This window comes from Balaenoptera acutorostrata, chromosome 10 (genome assembly GCF_949987535.1).
Source record: "Balaenoptera acutorostrata chromosome 10, mBalAcu1.1, whole genome shotgun sequence".
Taxonomy (NCBI): domain Eukaryota; kingdom Metazoa; phylum Chordata; class Mammalia; order Artiodactyla; family Balaenopteridae; genus Balaenoptera; species Balaenoptera acutorostrata.
In genome coordinates this window covers 86,439,483-86,455,039 of record NC_080073.1, presented here as the reverse complement: position 1 = coordinate 86,455,039, position 15,557 = coordinate 86,439,483, and the positions used below count along the sequence as shown (strand labels likewise).

General features: G+C 37.7%; 1 protein-coding gene across 1 annotated transcript in view; it reads right to left on the bottom strand.

Annotated features, from left to right (window-relative positions):
• Positions 1-15,557, bottom strand: part of SLC17A2 (solute carrier family 17 member 2) — a 67,081-nt gene that overhangs the window by 32,179 nt on the left and 19,345 nt on the right. The gene's annotated exons all lie outside the window — the stretch shown is intronic.

Sequence of the window (15,557 nt, the reverse complement as noted above, 5' to 3'; positions counted from 1 at the left end):
ATATGTGCCACATCTTCTTTATCCATTCATCTGTCAATGGACACTTAGGTTGCTTCCATGTCCTGGCTATTGTAAACAGAGCTGCAATGAACATTGTGGTACATGACTCTTTTTGAATTATGGTTTTCTCAGGGTATATGCCCAGTAGTGGGATTGCTGGGTCGTATGGTAGTTCTATTTTTAGTTTTTTAAGGAACATCCATACTGTTCTCCATAGTGGCCGTATCAATTTACATTCCCATCAACAGTGCAAGAGGGTTCCCTTTTCTCCACACCCTCTGCAGCATTTATTTTTTGATGATGGCCATTCTGACTGGTGTGAGGTGATACCTCATTGTAGTTTTGATTTGCATTTCTCTAATGATTAGTGATATTGAGCATTCTTTCATGTGTTTGTTGGCAATCTGTATATCTTCTTTGGAGAAATGTCTAATTAGGTCTTCTGCCCATTTTTGGATGGGGTTGTTTGTTTTTTTGATATTTTTTTGAGATGCATGAGCTGCTTGTAAATTTTGGAGATGAATCCTTTGTCAGTTGCTTCATTTGCAAATACTTTTTTGAAATATAACTCCATTCTGAGGGTTGTCTTTTCGTCTTTTTTATGGTTTCCTTTGCTGTGCAAAAGCTTTTAAGAGTCATTTGGTCCCATTTGTTTATTTTTGTTTTTATTTCCATTTCTCTAGGAGGTGGGTCAAAAAGGGTCTTGCTGTGATTTATGTCATAGAGTGCTCTGCCTATGTTTTCCTCTAAGAGTTTTATATTGTCTGGCCTTACATTTAAGTCTTTAATCCATTTTGAGTTTATTTTTGTGTATGGTGTTAAGGAGTGTTCTAATTTCATTTTTTTATATGTGGCTGTCCAGTTTTCCCAGCACCACTTATTGAAGAGGCTGTCTTTTCTCCATTGTATATCCTTGCCTCCTTTGTCATAGATTAGTTAACCATAGGTGCGTGGGTTTATCTCTGGGCTTTCTATCCTGTTCCATTGATCTATATTTCTGTTTTTGTGCCAGAACCATACTGTCTTGATTACTGTAGCTTTGTAGTATAGTCTGAAGTCCAGGAGCCTGATTCCTCCAGCTCTGTTTTTCTTTCTCAAGATTGCTTTGGCTATTCGGGGTCTTTTGTGTTTCCATACAAACTGTGAAATTTTTTGTTCTAGTTCTGTGAAAAATGCCTTTGGTAGTTTGATAGGGATTGCATTGAATCTGTAGATTCCTTTAGGTAGTATAGTCATTTTCACAATGTTGATTCTTCCAATCCAAGAACATGGTGTATCTCTCCATCTGTTGGTATCATCTTTAATTTCTTTCATCAGTGTCTTATAGTTTTCTGCATACAGGTCTTTTGTCTCCTTAGGTAGATTTATTCCTAGGTATTTTATTCTTTTTGTTGTAATGGTAAATGAGAGTGTTTCCTTATTTTCTCTTTCAGATATTTCATCATTAGTGTATAGGAATGCAAGAGATTTCTGTGCATTAATTTTGTATCCTGCTACTTTACCAAATTCACTGATTAGCTCTAGTAGTTTTCTGGTAGCATCTTTAGGATTCTCTATGTATAGTATCATGTCATCTGCAAACAGTGACAGCTTTACCTCTTTTCTAAATTGGATTCCTTTTATTTCTTTTTCTTCTCTGATTGCTGTGGCTAAAACTTCCAAAACTATGTTGAATAATAGTGGTGAGAGTGGGCAACCTTGTCTTGTTCCTGATCTTAGTGGAAGTGGTTTCAGTTTTTCACCATTGAGAACGATGTTGGCTGTGGGTTTGTCATATATGGCCTTTAATATGTTGAGGTAAGTTCCCTCTATGCCTACTTTCTGGAGGGTTTTTATCATAAATGGGTGTTGAATTTTGTCAAAAGCTTTTTCTGCATCTATTGAGATGATCACATGGCTTTTCTCCTTCAATTTGTTAATTTGGTTTATCACATTGATTGATTGGCATATATTGAAGAATCCTTGAATTCTTGGGATAAACCCCACTTGATCATGGTGTATGATCCTTTTAATGTGCTCTTGGATTCTGTTTGCTAGTATTTTGTTGAGGATTTTTGCATCTATGCTCATCAGTGATATTGGCCTGTAGTTTTCTTTCTTTGTGACATCTTTGTCTCATTTTGGTATCAGGGTGATGGCGGCCTCGTAGAATGAGTTTGGGAGTGTTCCTCCCTCTGCTATATTTTGGAAGAGTTTGAGAAGGATAGGTGTTAGCTCGTCTCTAAATGTTTGATAGAATTCATCTGTGAAGCCATCTGGTCCTGGGCTTTTGTTTTTTGGATGACTTTTAATCACAGTTTCAACTTCAGTGCTTGTGATTGGTCTGTTTATATTTTCTATTTCTTCCTGGTTCAGCCTTGGAAGGTTGTGCTTTTCTAAGGATTTTTCCATTTCTTCCAGGTTGTCCATTTTATTGGCATATAGTTGCTTGTAGTAATCTCTCATGATCCTTTGTATTTCTGCAGTGCCAGTTGTTACTTCTCCTTTTCATTTCTAATTCTATTGATTTGAGTCTTCTCCATTTTTTTCTTGATGAGTCTGGCTAATGGTTTATCAATTTTGTTTATCTTCTCAAAGAACCAGCTTTTAGTTTTATTGATCTTTGTTATCGTTTCCTTCATTTCTTTTTCATTTATTTCTGATCTGATCTTTATGATTTCTTTCCTTCTGCTAACTTTGTTTTTTTTGGTTCTTCTTTGTCTAATTGCTTTAGGTGTAAGATTAGGTTGTTTATTTGAGATGTTTCTTCTTTCTTGAGGTAGGATTGTATTGCATAAACTTCCCTCTTAGAACTGCTTTTGCTGCATCCCATAGATTTTGGGTTGTCGTGTTTTCATTGTCATTAAAACATGCACTTTTTAAGGGAAAAATAGGATTAAAGTATTCATGTTGTCTTGTGACATATTCTTTACTTAATATTTTGTTGAGATCTTTATATAATATTGAATCTTTGTATATATGAGCACCTTCCTTTTTAAATATGTATATAATATATTGTATAGATGAATCATAATTTATTTAACTTATTATTTCTTAGCATGCAATTTGTTTCCAATGTTTTTCTATCATAAATATATGCCTACCTAAACATATGCTATTATAAACCATATATTTATGGAATCTAAGAAAACGGTACTGATGAACCTAGTGGCAAGACAGGAATAAAGACACAGAGGTAGAGAATGGACTTGAGGACACAGGGGGGAAGGAGAAGCTGGGATGAAGTGATAAAGTAGCATTGACATATATACACTATCAAATGTAAAATGGATGGCTAGTGGGAAGCTGCTGCATAGCACAGGGAAATCAGTTCAATGCTTTGTGACCACCTAGAGGGGTGGGATACAGAGGGTGGGAGGGAGGCTCAAGAGGGAGGGGATATGGGGATATATGTATTGCATATAGCTCATTCACTTTGTTGTATAGCAGAAACTAACATTGTAACAACATTGTAAAGGAATTATACTTCAGTAAAGATATTAAAAAAATAAAAGACACTTAAAAACTAAAAAAAAAACATATTTTTACACACTGGTCTGATTATTTTCTTCAGATAATGTCTTGGAAGTAAAGTAACTGGCTCAGTTGTAAAATTTACTACCAGACTGCCTTCCAGGGTGGTCATTACTTCACATTTACAACAGGCAATTCTCCAACAAGGCCCATGTCCTTGTACTTTATGCAATACTAGTCTCCAGTTCTTCTACTTTTATTTCTCTAATTTATGCAACACCCCAAGTCCTCAGTAACCCTGTGTTGATTCTGTTGGGAGTACCAACTCTATCTCCTCCAGAACAGAGGCAGAAGTTCCTCTTAGAAAAATGTCCATCCGTCATAACCTCAAGTCTCTCCAATGTCATTTTCCACCTAATTTCTTTGCATGACTTGGGTCTCAGGATAGGCAGTTACCCCTGAAGTTTGATACCTGGATTTGTCTGAATTCTTAACTGAAACTTTAGACCACATCCAACGGAACACACTGCCTCTCAAGCCTTCAGCCGAGCTTATAGTTTTAACTACATAATTACCACCTGAGCATCTTCCAATGCAAAATCTGCGAAAGGACTCGGTCTCCAAAATTCACTTAACTTGCTGCACTGTACCAAATGTTAGTCTGAATGAGATAGAAAATATTTTTCAGGATTTAAAGGCCCAAGATCTTCCAACAATCAACTTACCACTTCCCAAGTTTCATGGGGGAGACTGGCAGTGGAGACATTCCAGGGTCACTGGCTCTTATCTAGGAGGGAGCTTCAGAATCACCTGGGGAATTTTAAGAAAAGACAGGTGCCAGGCTTCTCAGGAGTGAAGCTTAAGCATGTGGATGGCAGCAAAACTTCCCCTTTAAAAAATAAGATGCTGCATCTCTAGACAAATGAAGACAGCTTTTAAAATTTTTATTATAAAGCTTGGCCTTAACCTAGTGGTTCTCAACCTTGGATAAACATTCAAACTGCCTGGGGAGCTTTAAAGAGCACTAGTGCCTGAGTCAAACCCCAGAGATCCTGTTGTAATTATTCTCAAGTGTGTCCTCGGTGATGAGAATTTTAAAAGCTCCTCAGGTGATTCTAATGTTCAGCCAGGCTGAACATTATTGAAATTATTAAAACCCTTCACATGGAAATTTTATTCTGGACAGCTGAACTAGACCATGGATCAGTCACCAGAAATAAAAGAGAGGCCACAGACTCATTTCCCAAAGAAAGCCGTTGTCCTCTTCTAGATGTATAAAGAAGCCCTGGACACACTGTATGTAAAGCAGACCCAGGACAGATACTCCAGAAAATGCTGGATGAAGCAATAGGAGTCTTGGCTTTAGACTGTACCCTCTCCCACTCTAAAACTAATTCCCAGTGAAGTGTTACCAAACTGACCACTGTGTCAATCGGCAAAGCAGGAGTGTGTGTGGGTGTGCGTGCATGACTTTCTACCCCAGACATACAGAAAAATATGATTCAACTTTCAGCATATATCAAGTTTTGTGTTTTAGTATTGTTTTATTTCAAATTATATCTTGGAGAGAATGCATTATTTTGAACTGGATAAATGCTCCCCACTGCTGAACCCCAAGTGCCCGACCCTGGGTTGACCCAGATCTCTCTCTCTGAAGGCTGAATGGAGCCATCATAACTCTAATGGGCAAAAGGCTGGTCTGGAAGTTCTCCCAGCTGCAGAAAGAGAAAAAGAACAAAACAAGCAAGCAAGCAAACAAGCCACCACAACACAAAACCGTGGAGGGGAGAGAGAGGAAGACCGGACTAAGGAGTGATAGTGTGATTTGATATTCAGAGGGGTGTGTGTGTGTGTGTGTGTGTGTGTGTGTGTGTGTGTGTGTTTGAGAGAGAGAGAGAGAGAAACAGAGAGACAGAGACAGACATAGACAGAGACAAAATGAGAGGTAGAGCCCCAGCCCCAATAGGGAGGAACCAAACAGCTTATCTCTTTCCTAGGATCCCTCCATCTTGCAGCCTAAAGACACAGGGCCCCTACTTGGCCTGCACTCTTAGTGATATGGGTCAAGGGTCAACGGGACTTGTGGCTTTTAAAAACTTTTTATTTTGAAATAATTTCAGACTTACAGAAAAGTTACAAGAATACAAAGAACTCTCATATATAACCTTTACCTAGATTCACCTATTGTTAATATTACTCTTCTCTCCACCTATCCATCTATTTATAGATCTGTATCTCTCTCTATATATATAATTGCTGAAGCATCTGAGAATAAGTTGTAGGTCTCATCCTTTTTTAGCTTTAATACTTTATCCCTAAATTTGAACTTTGCCTGCTGTCCCAATGTGTCTCTTATAACATTTCCCTCCCTCAATTCAGGATCACACATTGCATTTAGTTGTCATGTTTCTTTAGTCTCTTTTAATCTGGAAAAGTTCCTCAGCTTCTTTATCTTTCATGACAGTGAGTTTTTAAAGATTATTGGTGAGGTGTTTTATAGATTGATTTTTAAAACTTCCCAGCAATGTGCCCTTGAAGACCAAAGATGTATTGGCAGCAGAGTTTGAAACAAGTGTAAGATACATAGGAACCACAGAAAAGGGTCTGATCCAAGGGCTGAAGGCCTTATCATCCCACTACTGCTTTATCAGGTATAGATCTAGGGACCTGGCAGCACCTTCACTGTCCTGAAGGGTGTTAGAATGTAGAGGAGTCTTCCTAGAGGTGGGAGACTTATGGGAAGGGAGGCTGAGATTGAGTTTGGCTGTGGCTGAGTCAAGGAAGGGTTTTTGTTCATCTCTGGATGGAATCAGGTTCTGTCTGTAGGTAAGGGGTCCTTGAGATCTAGACTTAAGCTGCCTGGGCCCCTTTGAGGGGAGGGGATTGGGTGAGAAAGAGGAAGGGCCTAGCTTGGAATGAGCAAACAAACAGGTTCATTCTCCACCTTACCCCAGCACTCTGGACCAACGGTGATTATGAATTTTCCCAGCCATGTAATCACTCCATAAAGGAAATGTGCACGGGAAAGGGGAGGAAGGAGATGTGAGCTCTGCTGAATGCCTGACTATTTCATTCCCAGATTTATTTGTTTTTGTTTTTTGGTTTTTTTGGCTGTGTTGGGTCTTAGTTGCGGCGTGTGGGATCAGTCATTGCAGCGTGCGGGCTTCTCTCTGGTTGTGGCGTGTGGGTTTTTCTCTCTCTAGTTGTGGCACGTGGGCTCTGTAGTTTGCAGCCTGCGGGCTCTCTCACTGAGGCGCCTGTGGGCTCAGTAGTTGTGGCACGCGGGCTTAGTGGCCCCACGGCATGTGGGATCTTAGTTCCCCGAACAGGGATCGAACCCACGTTCCCCCTGCATTGGAAGGCGGATTCTTTACCACTGGACCACCAGGGAAGTCCCGCCAGATTTGTTTGAAATCAATCCACCTCATGTAATCCAGGCTCTCAGTCCTGAACTTCCAAATAATATGGAATATTTTTAATGACCCTTGACATTTTTACAAGAGTCTTTCTGTAACTCCTGGACTCCCTTCTTCTGCTGGTGAAATTTTACTTCTTCTTCAGAACATAGCTCAGAGGTTATCACCTCTGCAGAAGTATCCAAGTTCTGCCAAGAGTTACTTGCTTCTTTGTTTTCCTTCCTCAGCCTCAACACTTTTTCTTACCTTGTATAACATATAGAATATAATTATTTTTTAAAAAAATATTTTAACCTCCTGGAAACTTTTAAAGGAAATACATTTTTTTTAGTTGATATATCCATAGGGTCCAGACTAGTGTCTGCCATAAAAAAGCTGTTCAATAAATGCTCATTGGGTGAATAAATGAATACATTTTTAAATGAGTGGATTTAATTGCCATTGTTAGTATGACTCACTTAAAATCATTCATAAGAGCCAGATTAAATTTACATTTCTTTAATATTGGTCAAAGAAGTAGTTATGCTTTCATAAAGACAAAACCATAGGAACATAAGCCACCAAAAATGCAAGAGTGCCATCTATTGGTAAACATATAAACAGATAAGGCACTAAGAAGCCAGGTAAAATATGTTTACTTTGAATAATGTGTCCCTTATGTAGCTTGTATAAAATGTGAAAGAAAGATGGGAGCAAAATTGACAGATGTTATATGATATTTTCCTGGAAAATATTTTATACTAGTAATTTATGCAAAATGTAAAGATATTTTTAAATGAAAAAGAAACCAGTAAAACAAGAAACATTATACAAAATGATAAACTATTGAAAGTTTTTTCCACTTCTGTCCTTCCCCCCTAGATTAGGAATAAAATTAGGATGCCAACTATTTCAATTTATGTTCAATGTTTTATGAGATATACTAGCCATTGTAGTATGGGAAGAAAAATAAAGGTTAATGTTAAATGTTAATTGTCTAAGTACTTCAATTAAAAGGCAAAGATTATTAGAATGGCTTTTAAAAATGTAAGAACAGAACATATGTTAGCTAGAACAAAAACACCTGAAATATAAAAATACAGATACGTTTAAAATAAATGTATAGAAAAACATGTACTATGCAAACAGTAAGCATAAAAAGACTGGATTATCTATATTAAAAACAGATAAAGTAGAGTTGAAGACAGAGAACATTTTCAGAGATAAAGAGTGACATTTTATATTGGTAAAAGGGTCAGTTCACCAGGATAGCATAATCATAAATGTGTATGAACTTAATGACAAAGTTTCAAAATACATGAAGTAAAAATGGAAAGAATTAAAGGGAAAAATAAGCAATTCTACAATCCCAGTTGGAGATTTTAGTACCTTTCCTACAGTAATGATTGAATAACTAGATAAAATATATGAAAAGTCATAGAAGATCTGAAAAGCCCTATCTATCACCTTGAATGAATTCTTATAGGATACTATACTGAATATTTGCATCCACATTTTTTTCAAGTACACATGGTTACATTCATAATGATAGACCATATTCTGGGCCACTATACAAGTCAATAAATTTAGAGGGATTTAAATCCTATAGAGTATGTTATCTGACCTCAGGAGAGATAAGTTAGAAATCAATAAAAAATAAGATATCTAGGGGAAAACCCCCAATATTTGGAAATCAAACATACTTCTAAATAATCTACCACTTTAAAAATCATAAGAAAAATTATAAAGTATTTTGAACTACAGAATAATGAAAACAAAGCATACAAAACTTTGTGACAGGCAACTAAAACAGTGCCTAGAGGAAAGTTTATAGCTTAAACTGTTTACATTAGAAAACAAAGATAATAAAAAATCAGAGCTTAGATCCTGTGAAGGTGGTATATTTAAGAGAAGACACACACCTCCATCACCACCTATAAAACTGAGATCCCAAAGGATGATAAAGGTGAACTAGAAGTAAACAGATCTCACTTCCTGGAAACTGCAAGAATTCTGGGAACTCTGGTGCTGAGCAGAGCAGGGAACAAAGAAAAGAAAGAGAGAGAGAGAGAGAGAGAGAGAGAGAGAGAGAGAGAGAGAAAGACACTCTGGTAAGTTGTAACCACAAGCCAATTTTTATACATATTTGGGGTAAAATTTCACGTCACTTGGGTTATCAAAAAAACAACAACAACAAAAGCAAAAAACCCTCAAGCCATGAACTGAGTTTACTTCTTGACTGGTAGTATGCTAGCTGCCAGGCAAAAGCAAACACAAATCACCTCTGAAGGAAAGCACTTTCATCCCAGTCCTCAAAACCACAAATAATTTTACGAGAACAATGAAGAAAATAATAGTAAAACAACCAAGCACACAGAATGGACTGGAGGGCGAGAAGCAAGAATAGATGAAGAGAGACTAGTTAGGAAGTTTCAATAAACCTGTGAAAAGTGACGGTGGACGATTTGTGTATTTCTGTTTAAAGTGAGTTTCTTGTAGACAACATATAGAGGGGGCTTGATCTGTGTGTGTGTGTGTATTCAATCTGACAACCTCTGCCTTTGAATTGGAGTATTTAGATCATTTATGTTAAATGTGATTATTGAGGGCTTCCCTGGTGGCGCAGTGGTTGAGAATCTACCTGCCAATGCAGGCGACACGGGTTCAAGCCCTGGTCCGGAAAGATCCCACATGCCGTGGGGCAACTAAGCCCGTGTGCCACAACTACTGATCCTGTGCTCTAGAGCCTACAAGCCACAACTACTGAGCCTGCGTGTGACAACTACTGAAGCCCGCGTGCCTAGAGCCCGTGCTCCACAAGAGAAGCCACCGCAATGAGAAGCCTGCGCACCGCAACCAGAGACAAGCCCACGCGCAGCAACAAAGACCCAATGCAGCCAAAAATAAATAAATAAATTTATTTGTAAAAAATGTGATTATTGATATGTGTAGATTTAAGTCTGTCACCTTATTATTACTTTTCCATTTGTTCCATCTATTCTTTGTTCCCTTTTCCCTCATTATTCTCTTCTATTGAACAACTTGAATAGTTTTTGATTCTATTTTATTTCTTTTTGTGGTTTATTAGCCATAATTCTTTGTTTTGTAATTTCAGTGGTTACTTTAGACTTTATAGTGTACATCATTAATTTATCACAGTCCATTTTCAGGTGATATACCATTTATATAGAATAAGAACCTTAAAATTGTTATTCCATCTCTCTTTCTTACTTTTGTGCTGGTGTTACCTTGCATTTTACTTTTACATCTTATAAATTCCACATTACATTGTTACTATTTCTGCTAAAACAGTCGACCACTTTTTACAGAGATTTAAATAACATTTAAAATTTTTTAACCTATTTTCCCGTGAAGTCACAATTGCTGGTGCTCTTTATTCTTTTGTGCAGATTGGTATTTCAATTTGGTATCTTCTGTCTAAAGAACTTCCTTTAATATTTCTCGTAGTTCTAATCTGCTGATTAGGTGTTTATTGCTTTTGGTCAGATAAAGAAAAAATATTTTACAATATTTCAGTTAAGGGCTGAGTCAATTTTAAAAAACAAGATTATCCACTAACAAAATACTTAATTGTACAGGTGATTTTTAAAAATAAAACAGAAAACTTACATCTATGGTGTAATGAACATCATTCAATTCCTACATGTGACTAGACGAATTCCTTTATCTTTCATGTATCTGAAATAGTCCTTATTTCACCTTCATTTTTGAAAAATATTTTTGCTAGGTAAAATATTCTAGGCCTTTCATTACTTTACAGATTTTACTCCACTGTATTCTTGCTTGCATTGTTTCCAATGAGAAATCTGTGATCTATGTTTGTTCCTCTATACATAATATGACTTTTGTTCTTGGTTACTTTTAAGAATCTTTTCTTTATTATTGATTTTGAGTAATTTGGTTATGTTATGTATTGGTTTAGTTTTGCTCCTGTTTCTCATGCTTATGGTTCATTGAGATTCATGGATTAGTAGGTTTATAGTTTTCACCAAATTTCAAAACACTTCAGCCATTATTTTTTCATATATTCTTTTTTGTCTCTTCTTCCAATTTTTCCTCTCCTTTAGGGACAGCAAGTACATATATATTTGAGACTTAAAGCTTTTCCACGGCTCATTGGTGCCGTAGTCACTTTTTATTTTTATTCTCTTTTCTCTCTGCATTTCATTTATATAGTTTCTATTGCTATGCCTTCTAGTTCACTACTTGTTTCTTTTGCAAAGTCTAATCTGTCATTAATCCTATCCAGAGTACTTTTTATCTCATAGTTTCCATCTCTAGAAGTTTAATTTGCGTCTTCTAAAAATCTTTCAGGTCTCTATTTAACTTTTTGAACATATGGAATGCAGTTATAAAAACATTCTAAATGTCTTTATCTGCTGATCCCAACACCTGTGTCAGTTCTGGGTGAATTTTGATGGATTGATTCCTCTCTTATCCTAGGATATATTTTCCTTCTTGTTTGCATATCTGTGTTTTTCCAATATTAAATTTTTATCAAGATATATTTCATATACCATAAAACACACCTTTTTAAAGTGTACAATTCAGTGGTTATAGTGTATTCACAAAGTTGTACAATCATTATCACTAACTAAATTCCAGAACATTTCAAGATCTTCAACAAGAAGCCCTATATCCTTAAGTAGCAATTCCCCATTACCTCCTCTCAGCCCCTGGCAACTACTAACCTACCTTCTGTCTCTATGAGTTTGCCTATCTTAGACATGTAATGTAAAAAGACTCATACAATATGTGTTATTTTTGTGTCTGGCTTCTTTCATTTAGTATGTTTTCAAGGTCCATCAGTGTTGGAACGTGTATCAGTACTTCATTCTTTTTTATGGCTGAATAATATTCCACTGTATGGATTTAACACATTGTATGTGTCCATTGATCAGTAGATGGACATTTGGGTTGTTTCCACTTTGGGGGTACTGTGAATAATGCTACTATAAACAATCATATACAAGTTTCTACATGAGTATGTTTTCAATTCTCTTAGGTATTTACATAGAAGTAGAATTGCTGGATCATATGATAACTCTATGTTTAACTTTTTAGAGAACTACCAAACTGTTTTCCAAAAACATTGCACCATTTTACATCCCCACAAGCAATGTATGGGGTTCCAACTTCTCCACTTGTTATTGTCTGGTTTTTTATTATTATTATTATTATTATTATTATAGCTATCCTAGAGGATGTGAAGTGGTATCTCGTGGTTTTGTTTTGTATTTACATAATGACTAATGTTGTTGAGTATCTTTTCAGGTGCTTATTGGGTACTTGTATGTCTTCTTTGGAATAATGTATACTTAGATCCTTTGCCCATTTTTAAGTTGGATTATTTATCTTTTTGTTATTGGGTTGTAGGAACTTTTTATATACAAGTTACAATTCTAGATACAAGTCCCTTGTCAGATATATAATTCACAAAAATTTTCTCCCATTCTCTGGGCTGCCATCTCATTTTCTTAATGGAGTCCTATGAAGCTCAAAAGTCTTTAATTTTGATGCTCTCCAACTCACCTATTTTTTCTTTTATTGCTTGTGTTTTTGGTGTCATCCAAAAAACCATTGCTAAGCTAAGATTACAAAGATTTGCCCCAAAGTTTTCTTCTCAGTGTTTTATGGAGTTTTAGTGCTTACACTTAGATCTTTGTTTCATTTTGAGTTAATTTTTGTATATGGTGTGAGGTAGGGCTCCAAATACATTCTTTTGCATATGGATTATCCAGTTGTCCCACTATTGTTTGTTAATAAGATTATTCTTTGTACATTGAACTGTTTTGGCACTCTTGTTAAAACTAATTGACCATAAACGTATGGGTTTATTTCTAGACTCTTTACTAAATTTTATTACTCTATAGGTTTATCCTTATGATAGTACCACATAGCCTTGATTATTGTAGTGTTATAGTAAGTTTTGAAATTGCAAACTGCGAGTCCTGCAACTTTGATCTTTTTAAAGATTGTTTTGGTTATTGTGGGCCTCTTGTATTTCCAGATGAATTTTAGGATAAGCTTGCCAATGTCTAAAAAAAAGCCAGCTGGAATTTTGATAGGCATGCACTGAGTCTGTAGAACAACTTGGGAAGTACTGCTAATTAACAATGTGAAGCCTTCTAATCCATGAACATGCAATGTCTATTTATTTAGGTCAATTTAATTTCTTTCAATGATGTTTTGCAAATTTCAGTGTACAATTTTGTTTTGATTTTGTTAATTTTATTCCTAAGTATTTTGTTATTTTTGATGCTATTATAAATGATTATTTCCTTAATTTTATTTTCAGATTGTTCATTGCTAGTATATTGACATACAATGAAATTTTATATATTGATCTTGTATCCTGCAACCTTGCTGAACTCATTTATTAGATCTATATTTTCTGTATACGGATTCCTTAAGATTTTCTATATACAAAATTATGTTATTGGCAAATAGAGTATTTGTCTTCTTCCTTTTAAATCTGGATGCCTTTTATTTCCTTGAACCTTCGGTACAATGTTGAATAGAAATGGTAAGAGCACACATCCTTTTCTTGTTAGGTGTGCTATTATCAGCTCTTCCTAGGGCCAGCCAAGGAAAATGCTCCTCTTTAAGTCCCAGCTCACCTCAGAGCAGGCTTCAGTGAAACAGTCATCTATATTATGAGAGATATAGGTACAAACTATTTGCAAAGGGTGCTAGACTTCTTTGGAGAAGTCTTTGTTATGCTCATCATTCTGAATAGCTCAGATAAGTCTTCTCTCAGGCTTTTTTTTTTAAACCTATAATCCTGTGTCCTCTCTTCTTACCTCTGGGTGTTGCTTCCTCTCTCCCCTTTGCTCATCTGAAAAGTTTGTCCTCAAGATCACTTTTGCAGTGTGCTCTTATCAAACCTCTGCTAAGCTCTCTTTCTCAGAAGCCTAGGTCTTCTCTTTCATTTTCATTTTCTTCCAGTTCAAATCATTAATATATCCTACAGGAGAGAGAAACAGCTCTCTAGAAAACCAGTAGCCATCATGGATTCTGGTATTTTCTGGCACTATTCGCCATGTTAACTTGCCCACCGCCTCCAACATGTACATACACACACTCTGCTCACACTTCACAGACACACCCCATCGCACGTATCACACAAACACAAACCATGTATCACAGTCCACACCTAGCACACACCACCCCACACCCCTCAACATACACTGTACACACACACATACACACGCATACCAGACACCATATCACACGAATCACACACATGCAAGCATGCATCACAGACTACATATAGCACAAACCATCACACATCTCACATATCACCCACGCCACACTACATACATTACACACATGTGTGCACACCTCCTATGATGTGTGTTTAGTGCAGCATAGAAAGTTACTCTCTTGTTTAACACATACCACTATGCCTGGAACCACTCTAGACACTCGAGATTCATCAATTAAAAACACAGACAAAACTCTCTACCTCTGTGGAATTTGCATTCTCATGCAGGAAGCAGACAATAAGCAAGATACATAAATAAAATATTCAGTAATAAGTGCCATGGGAACAAAAGAGAGCACTGTTAGAGGGCTTGGGAGTGGGGCAGGGGTGCAACTGTAAACTAGGTGGTTGGAGTAAGCCTGACTGAGAAGAGACACCTGAAGGAGTTGAGGGAAGGCACCCTAGGGATATCTAAGGGATGACTGCTCCCCACAGAAGGAACAGCCAGAGTCCAGGCCTTTTTAAGGAGACTCCAGTGACCCACTCCCCATTCTGGGTCTTCAGCTTCCTACAGCCCAGACTCGCAGGGTCAAGCCCAGCCTCACTTACTGGAGGGGATGCATCCCCCAGGGGGCAGCTCCGATTGGTCTCTCCCTAGGCTCACCTTTGGAGAACAGATCTCTGAAGCCTCATCTGCATCCCTCTCCCCTTTAAGACCTGCAGCTCTCTGTGTGAACCTGTCCCTCCTTCATGCAACAAGAAACAGGTGCAAGATGGGGCGGCTCTCACAAGACAGTCCCCATCATGAGCTTGATGCTTTTGTCTTGCTTTTGTTGCCTGTAGTGGCAGTCTGTTTTCTTTTGGGCATTCACTAGCTTCCTTTTCCTGATCCTTTGACAGGACAAATTTGGAGTGAGCTGTGCCTACGTCCAGAGTCACAGCCACAACAATGAAAGTCGTGGGAATCTGTAAGGAGTCATCATTGGATCAGGGATACAGGGGCTCGTTCTTTCTCTTCTGTCTGTGTGCTGGTTGCCTCAGGAGTAGATCTGTCCTGTACTGTGTACAGGGCCTGCTACCACAGGACATGCCTGAGCACGATGATTCAGTCACCTGGTGGCAAAATGGCAGAAGGCCCTGTGGGCACCCAGGAGGATGCAGTGCTGAAGAGAGACTCCTGTTTGGGTGGGAAGAGAGGAGCCTGTTTCACAATTTTGCCTCCAGCCTGAGCTGCTGGACCAGCAGGACTGTGGCTGCACCCAACACCCCCCCCTCCCCAGGCTCCATCTGTGGGTCCGCTGCCCTGAGCACGGGCTTCCACGAGCTTTCAGGGTCAGCAGCTGACCTGCCGGGCCAGGGGCCCAGAGTTTACCCCAGGCAGCTCTCAGAAGCCAAGTTTAACTTCCCCTGCCTGTGTCCTCAGCCTTCCTTACTGGCTCCTTTGGGCCACTGCATATATGTATTTCCTAAGCAAACACTTA